The sequence below is a fragment of the Sinohyriopsis cumingii genome, chromosome 17 (assembly GCF_028554795.1).
Source record: "Sinohyriopsis cumingii isolate HCF-2022 chromosome 17, ASM2855479v2, whole genome shotgun sequence".
Lineage (NCBI taxonomy): Eukaryota > Metazoa > Mollusca > Bivalvia > Unionida > Unionidae > Sinohyriopsis > Sinohyriopsis cumingii.
In genome coordinates this window covers 84,306,461-84,314,948 of record NC_142977.1, presented here as the reverse complement: position 1 = coordinate 84,314,948, position 8,488 = coordinate 84,306,461, and positions in this window count along the sequence as shown.

Sequence of the window (8,488 nt, the reverse complement as noted above, 5' to 3'; positions counted from 1 at the left end):
ATATTAAGTCTAAAACTATAGTCAAATCCTTAATTACGTTCTTTACACTTCTAGGCCTCCCTAAGTCCGTCCCATCTAATCAAGCTTCAAATTGTAGGTTAAGGATCTACCAACAAGTTATGTATGACTTAGGTATTCAACAGTTCAAGTACTCTGAGTGTCACCCTGAATGCCAGGAGGCGATAGGAAAGAGTTCATCAGACTTTAAAGAATATGATATGGTCACAATGCTTGGATACCAGAAAGGAATGGGGCGATGATGTCCACATATTGTTGTTTGCTGTTAGGGAGTCGGTTCAAGAGTCCCTTTTATTTAGTCCTTTTGAAATTGTTTTTGGACACACTGTTTGTGGAATATTGACCTTACTGTAAGAAAAATTATTTTGACAGAAAAATCAGAGATAACTTGATTTCATTATGTCTCTGATTTTAAATACAAAATTATAAAAGTTTCTGACATGGCAAGAAATAATATTCAGTCTATCCAATCACAAATGAATATGAGGTATCACACAACTACACAGGAAAGAACTGTTCAACCTGGTGATGAAATTCTAGCTGTCATGCCCATACCTAAAATGTCTCTACAGGCTAAGCATGATATCTCTATACAGTTACAAAGAAAGCAAGTGATTCAAATTAAATCATCGATACTCATGGGAGGCGGATAGAGAAACAACTCTGCCATATCAATATGTTAAGGACTATATTGATCGAGATAATTCTGTAAAACATTCAATAAATTTAGTTGTTCCTGTCCCACACAATGGCGATTTAAATGATGTCGTACAACCGGAATATAATGACGTTGGAACAACCAGCCCAAAATGTTTGGAAATATTAAAACATCTTGTGAATAAACTTTCACATCAACAGCTACGGGAAAATAATGAATTAAATCAGCTAATATGTGAATATGAGCACTTGATCCCGGATGTTGTCCAACTCAAACAAACAAATTCTACCATACAGGGAAATGTTAGATTCTAAGCCTGTAAAACAGCAACCTTGCAAAATGAATCCTCCGAAGCACGAATTTTTGAAGAAGGAAGTTCAATATTTGTTGGATAATGACTTTATGGAACCTAACAAATATAATCATAGTTCGCCGTGTATTTTGTTGCCGGAATCAGATAATTATCTCCCTATGTGCAGATACTATACAAACGTGAATAGTGTCACAAAACAGACTCATGTCCAATACCGAGAATTGATGACTGTTTCGACATGATTGGAAATGCAAAATATATCACCAATTTTGACATGTCAAAAGGATTCTGGCAGATTCCACTTACGGACAGAGCAAAATAAATTTCGGTTTTCGCAAGTCCAAGTGGACTCTACAGATCTCCCTCTACATGGTAAAATCTGGTATACATGGCTGTGATGCATACATTGACAATGTTGAAATTGAAATTCCTTGTTGGCTTTAGTGGGAAAACTTAGCAGCTGATCTACATAAACGTGATGTTTGCCGAGCTTGTGTCAAATTTTAAGACATATTGTGGGACATGGACAAACTAATCTTGTAGAACTTAAGGGTTAAGCTATCTCTTAATTACCTGTGTCTATCAGTAAAAGGTAACTGAAGCGATTTTGGGTTATGGCTGGATATTATCGTAAATTGTGCGTAAATGTTCCCATAATTTATGAGATCCTGACCAATTAAGTCAAGTAAGAAGACCAAGTTTTAATTGGTCTAGCAAATGTCAGGAGGCGTTTGATAAAAGAAAGGCCATATTTAAGAGTACACCGATCCTATCAGCTCCAGACTCCAATAACCATTTATTGTGTTTATTGATGCATGAGATGTACATGTTGGTGGCGTATTAATTGAGGAAGATAAAGATGGGGCGAATCATCCAGTGTGCTATTTCTCCAAAAAGTTAAATAAGAGTCAGAGAAATTATTCCACTATCGAGGGGTGTTTCTGTTCTTTCTCCAATGATTGTAATCAGTGATCACAACATCCTTGCTTTCATCATGAAACTAAGAGGGACAAAACAGAGATTAGGTGGATTGTGATGCGGTGATAATATAGCATCAATATTAGGCACATCAAGGGTAGAAAACTTTAATCGCAGATGCACTTTCACGTGTATAAGGGTTTAAGATTGCTTTATTTTGTATACATATTATGCCTCATCCTTTGAAATTGTATCATGTCTATATCTGAATAATACGGACAAAGAAAGCTTTACTGAGTAAAACTTTCTTTCCCTTATGAGTGTATGAGTATCCTTTTGTAACTACTGGTACATGAGTTTATCTCAGTTTTATCATTCTCAATCATGCCCGTAATGTGTATAAAATATTCCGTTAAGTGTGGCTTGAATCTGTTCAGAGTATAATACTGGACGGATAGATAGATGTTTACGTAAGTGTTAATAATTATTAATAATAATTTTAATAATAAGACTTAAATGGCACATATAGCATAGTTTCTCATTGCCTGATGAGACAGGGATGTTTTGAGAATAATTGTGTAGTTTCCTATTGGTTGCACAAGGTCACGTGAATTTGCTTCTTTCGACGCAAATTCAATAGTGCATGCTGTCTCCTGGGGTCTATTGCGAAGTACATTCACAATATACGGTGAATAAAAGGAGATAATTAAGAAATCAGATTCACTCCGATTTTGGTTGTCATTTTGTTCCTGATGCAACTCTGCAGACGTGTTTTATGTTGTGCGTAGATATTTTTCGAGAGGTACAAAATTTCCTGGACGCTCCAGTGGAAATATAATGTAATCATTATTTGGACTATATTATTATTCTGGATCTGTTCTATATTATTCGAAGGAATTCTGGACAACGCCATCTTGACAACGTCCCGGTTCTTGGTGGACCAGTACATTTCCTGTATTGAAATTTAAAAGGAACTGTTGATTCATTTTGAGCTTTCATATACCTTTATAAGGACTAGTTTGGATTTGCAAAATAATATTGTAAGTTGCTCTCAGTTTTTTCATTTATAACTTGGATAATTAAATTGTTTGTCAAGTTTCTTGGTTTTGTTTCTATTCTGTTAAGTCTGTGACCATATAGATGTAACAATATTTCTTAGGAACAAACATTTGAAAGCTTACTGACCACAGATAGACTCCATTTTTTTTACCTAAAAATAAGCTGATACTTGTGTGGCTAAAGGTTAGCTACCATTCCTTTGAAAGAACCAGGAGAGCTCTGATCATGTTCCTTTTTGACAACTTGAGATTTTTTATCACCCTATTTATAATTAAGAGATTGAGTAATAAAAAGAGAATTACTGTAATCATTATCTTATTAAGCTATTAAAAGAATTTCTTTCATTATATTACTTGTTTAGCTCTGTGCGGATCGTTTCGTTAAATTCATTGTTGGACTTTATGCGCACTAGTTTTGTATCAGATTTAATCTTTTTGTAATAACAATATAAATAAATATCTTATTAGGTTACGTTTAGCGTTTTTGGTATAATTTGACACTCACCTGGATCATCATTTTCTACACCATCTGTTTGCAGATATATTCAAAATTTGCAAAGAACACTTTATTGCTCTTAAAAATAAATTGATTTGAGACTCCGCCTGCCAAGTTTTCATTTATAAGACAATTAGAAATATATTAAGGCAATTGAACACATTTACAAACATTGTCGGGACTGCAGAGACAAATTCGAGACATGTTACTATAAAGTACCTTAAACAGAGTAGAAGTTGATAGATTACACGAAATAAAGTTTTCGACTATTTGTTGGTCCTTTGATACATTTCGAGGTCCCCTGTGAGGAGAGAGCTAGCACTATCTAAACAAAACATTGCAATGAATGAAAAATTATAGGAAGCAATTGACATAAAAAAGAAACAAGAACGATACTGATTTTCCTGGACTTGTCACCGAAATTACTAAAATCAGTTCTCCTTTCAAAAATTTAAAACAAATCAAGAAAAGATATATTTTTATGGTGTACTCATGAAATTGTTTTATATATTCCCTTGAATATACACGATTAACATCATAACTGTAATTTTACTCCAGTAAATAGAATGTCATATGATTATTACAGTATTCTCTAATGCTATTATATCGACAAACTCTTCCTTTGGAACGAGCTGTAAGACTGGAATCTTGAAAGATCATACACATGCATACGTACATATATGCATACATACATACATACATACATACATACATACATACATACATACATACATACATACATGCATGCATGCATGCATGCATGCATGCATGCATACATACATACATACATACATACCCACACATACATACAAAACCATGCATACGTACATACGTACACACATGTACATACGTATGTACATACGTATCTACTTTCGTAAATACGTATTTTTGTATATTCTGAAATGCATACAGCAATTTCGTATATATTGTGACATGCATACAACATCTTTGTTAAATTACATTCACAAATATAATACTTTACCGCATATTTCATTCATTATAGTTATTCTTCTTTCCATAAATACAACCTACATTTTCGAAACATTGTCACCGTCAACCACAAATATACCACATAAAGATATATATGGTATAATCGCCCCCCAGTGCTTCGTGCAGACGACTCAGTAAACAGATATTGCGAAAAATCAATAGAAATTTTATCTTAATTACAATAGCAAGAAACATTTTGAAATGAAAATCGACAACTATACTTTCTATGTGAATTTTCGTCCAAGCCTCAATAATACTTTACCAGAGTCTTTAGATATATTGCATACTATATATACTGCATGAGTTTCCATACAGTGAATATTTTGTTTCACGAGCGATCCATTCACATAATATAACCCTGCAAGCCAGAATCATAGGGTACTGCATTTGTATGGAAAAATAGGAACGAGTTTTTGTTTTGGTTTGGAATACTGCACGACTTTGGGAATGCAGTATATCCATCCGACAAAACGAGTTCATATTTTCCCATACAAATGCAGTAACCAGTTTATTATATGCTCATTTTCTTGTTCTACCTAAGGCTTACCTATATAAACAAAACGGACTACAAGAAACAATGTAAATGAATGAATGCCGTATTCCAAACTAAAATCACAAGCGCAAATTTATCATTACCCAACAACATCATTATTAATGCGCACATAACTCCGCCCAGATAAATTTGAACATAGTGGCGCGCTCGACATGACTTTCCAAAGAAAATGGCGTCCCTACTTAAAAATGAAATTTACACTCATATTGTGAATGAATGCGCATTGCAACAACTTTTCCATTTGATTTGGAATGAATACATTTTGGTATTTTGTTTCGATTCGACGAATTATGCATGAAATACATCGGATTGAAGCGGCGCGGGACAAGCGTGCTTACATCTGCAAATGTGTTTCTGTTTCTCTCATTGAATGTTTGAAATCATAATGTGGGAAAAATATAAAGTCTTTCAATTGCAATTATCAAAAAGACGCTATGGAATTTAATGCTTATTTCATTTTGAGTGCAGTAACGAGGATGCAATTGCACCTATCATCGAAATTACCTATGACATCGCTCATGTAATTCGGATTTGCAGAATTAAGAAAATACATTTTGAGAAAATTCTGGATGTAAAACTGTAAGGATATTTTATTTTGCTATTCTCATCACCAGCTAAAGAAGAGAGTATATGACTTGTCACTTGTATGTTATTTGTAAGGACCCTATCTGCGTCTGTTATATACAGAAGCTAAGCCTTAATCCGTAACATTGCACCAACGCGGAATGTGCCAAAGGAGCTGGTATGTGGCAGTCCACGAAACACCTGTTTTAGTTCATTCAGAAACAAATTTAAACAACCACAACTTAAGGAGCCTCTTACGCGAGTGTACATGATTTGGGTACAAATCAAAAGTGCAGGCGACTGCGTCCATTGTTTGTTTACAATAGAAAGTAGTTCCGTTATACACGCGGATTCAACATCGGGAAATACTGCACAATTCTAACAATGTAAAGTTAACGGGAAAAAAAATGAGCAGATAATAATACTGTTTAATAACGGGATTAGCGTGAAATGTTCAGAACACACGACACTATTCATTTTGTCCATGAATGCTTTTACCACCAGCTTGCATAGCTGACGTCAAATGTTCCTCATAAAAATGACTTAAAGAAACTTGATTGAAACATCGTTGCTGTGTAAGATTTCGTGAAGTGAGAGTGTCACATTCTCATGCATTACAACTGTCATGTAGAACATAATATGGACATTCTACAAACTCGTCATTGCAATGAATAAGCTACATCATCAATTTTTTTACCGATTGACCTGTATAATCCTTATAGAGTCCATCAGAAACGCATGGGTTCAAACCCCATTTTTATGTCTAGGTATATGTGTCTATTTCGTAGCTAGGTATGTGTTAAGTTTGCTTCTTTATGTGTTAATTTGGTGATTTTCAATTCAAGAATTACAGATGGAATATGCAATGCTAGGTCCGTATCTAATGGAAAAAATGAAACAAAACTGAATACACGGGTTGTTTTAATGATACAGAGCAAATCATAGATGTTAAAAACATTAAAATTAAAATAAAAAACGTAATAAACACATTTTTTCTCAGCAAATAAAAAACGAAAAAAAAACGTTCCTGTAGTTTTTATGCAACACAAAAATCAATATTTTACTTATTTACACGCTACATACCAGTTTTAAAGTTTCAGTGATACAAATATGAAAAAATGTCAAAAGTGTTAAACCTCAGTCCAGGTAACGTTGAAAATTTTTTCACTCAATGTCGTTATCACCATCTGACTGATCTGACCACTCTATGGTTTCCTCCATATAATAACCTGAATGGCCGATGATAAAAAAATGGAAATACCAAATATAAAAAACGCAAAAAATAAAAAAAACGTAGAAAAACGCGTTTTTCGAGGTAGAATAACAAACGAAAAAAAAAACGTTTTTATCATCTATGGAGCAAATTATAAATTACTAAAAGTCATGCAATGAGAGTGAGGTCATATAGAACTGGCTTTGTCCCTATGCTCATCATACTCTGAGCAGGAGGTACAAAAGTTGAATGCGGCCTCCAAGGATATTGAAGAGCGTGTTCCCATTTATTTCCTATGACGATCCTCAAGTCCTTCACATACCAACGATTCTTAATTCCTTCACATACCTACCAAAGTAATTTTAGCTGACCGAACACCAATCTAGTCCATATATTTTAGACAGAATATAAAAGGTTGCAAATTCGGAAAAGAACTGAATATGAATCCATACAAACGTTTAGTTGGTTTTAGCGGCACTTTAACAATATTATTCGCTATATCCTGCTGAGAAAATATTAACTAATTCCCTGTCCCAGACACAAGCAAAGGCTTGCATGTGTAGGTTTCCAAAATGACATCAGTGGATTGCAATTCCGACGCTCCACCAGTTAGGAGGGCCATACGGTGTGCGTAAAGGTAGTAAAAGTATTTATATGCATATCTCTGACAGTCTTTATGCATGTATGGAGTTATTGTAACATACCTAGGGTATGTAATATATAAAAGTAATTGTGATATCAATGTAATGAAACAATCGCTAGTTTACGCTAAACATGTCATTTCAAGACCATGAAACCAACAGTCTGAAAATGACTTCTCCAGAATTTACTGACACGTGCTAAGAATCGGTCACCGCTAACCTTTATATGGTTATCCGACTAAATATATAAATCCGAAAAAACGTGGTGAAGGTGTGTGTGTGTGTGTGTGTGTGTGTGTGTGTGTGTGCGATTTGGATTTTTAACGTAGCTTTAACAATTTGTCAGTCATTTCAGTAGTACAGTGGAGCACCCTAACCTCAATGGGACTTGACTTCAGTATTAAACTAGAAGGCTAGAAGGGTTGTACCCTAGCCTCAAGGGGAATTTAACATGGGGAATTTTAACATGGTGGGACTGTCTAGCCTCAATGGGAATTGGATATGGTGGGACTGTCTAGCCTCAATGGGAATTGAGCATGAGAAACACAGGACCGGCACTCTAGGGACAATGAGAATTGAAAACGGGAGATTTATATAACACAGAAAACAGTCAAGAGACAAACACTGATACAACATTTAAATAAAAATAATTCGGGAGGCAAGAAACTTAATTCTTCTCGAGACATATGAGTGACCCTTACATTCACTTCACTTATTATATACGATCCACACACGGAAAGGTGCCATAACTAACCACACATTTACTATCCATACACGCGAAGGTGCCATAACTAACCAAAAAAGTACTATCCACACACATGCCGACCCAAAAGACAAACACAAAATCTACTATCCACCAAAAAATTACTATCCACACACGCGAAGACCCAAAAGACAAACACAAAATCTACTATCCACACACGCGAAGGTGCCATAACTAACTACAAAATATACTATACACACACGCTAAGAATCAAAATCAAGCCCACATTATACTATCCACACACGTGAAGGAGCCAAAACATAACCACAATCTACTATCCACACACGGGAAAAAGCAAAAATC